Consider the following 1,354-nt stretch of genomic DNA (forward strand, 5'->3'; position numbering starts at 1 on the left):
TGCAGCTTAAGTAGATTGTAAAGTTAGTGATGATCCTGGAATAGGTTACTTTTGAAAGTTTGAAGGATTTAAGTGCCACCTAGTGGAAATGAGATTTAATTGAAAGAAATAGCATATTTGAAATATAAAGGATCTTCATCGCCACCTGGTGGGAGTGAGGAGCTATAACACACAATTATTCAAAAATATTGTAGTTTTTAAGTGCTTGTTCGCCACCTGGTGGGAACAAGTGGAATATATTACACAAAATTTAAGTATAAAGCAAAATGGATTTTGTTTGCCATCTCATGGCAATGTGGGAATATAGTAGTGAATATATTATTAATAGTTTTGAAAATTTCATAGATCTATGGACCTTGATTATCCCATAGAAAATAGAAAATTAGGGGATATCTTACACATAGCACTTAAGGATGGTAAATGTATAGTTAACAGTAAACTAGTGGAAATCAACAGTTAAATAGTGTTTTGTTTTGTATCGTTTTGTTTTTGTGGGTTTTTTTTCCTCATGTAAGGTAAAGGACAATGTAAGCGCAGGTAAAAATCAAATCAAATTAGCCTCAGAAAGAAAGAATATCAATCGATCCTTGGCAAGAACAGCACCAGTCCTTTTCTTCAAGCCACTGTGTACTTTTTATATCTTTATCTATAATATGCCTGCAATATCAGATCAGGTATTATATAAATGTTTATGAGCAGAAAGGACTTATGAGACTAGTAATGATAGTAATCACAAATGCATCCTTGTCACTTAACTGAAATTTTAGGTATACACTTACAATATAAAGAATGGAATCTCACAGAAATTTAATTTACTACTGTGTACTATAGTTCATAGAAAAAGATAAAAATAGGCAAAGATAACAATGAGACAAAGATAACAAAGGAATATCCCAAAATTCTAAATAAATTTCCATTTTTCTCTGCAAAAATGTAGACTATTTCTCCAGGAAGTCCATTTAGAAAGAAAATAAAAAGTCTTTCATTAATATCTCAGTTCCATTCTGAAATGTTGTTAGTGTAGCTTTTTGCTTTATTTATTTATTTACTTATTTATCCCATAGGGCACATGTGGTAACTGAAAAGACAGACAAAGAGGGTATGAGTAATCACTACTAGGGGATGGCCATGACACAATTCCTTCTCCATTCTTTTCTCAGAATGTTGGGTACACATGCACATGCATTGTTTGATTTTCAAGTCACTGTGTCTGGTATGAAAATCATATACTTGACCATGTGAGATCCAGCCCCTTTACCTCCACACCACCTGTTGATCCTGCCTAGTTTTTAAAATTGTCAAAATAATGTGAAGCTTTCTCCCCTGACTCAAGGTGTGACAGATATCTGACCCT

Source organism: Tupaia chinensis, unplaced genomic scaffold, assembly GCF_000334495.1.
Source record: "Tupaia chinensis unplaced genomic scaffold, TupChi_1.0 Scaffold139138_1, whole genome shotgun sequence".
NCBI classification, from domain to species: Eukaryota; Metazoa; Chordata; class Mammalia; order Scandentia; family Tupaiidae; genus Tupaia; species Tupaia belangeri.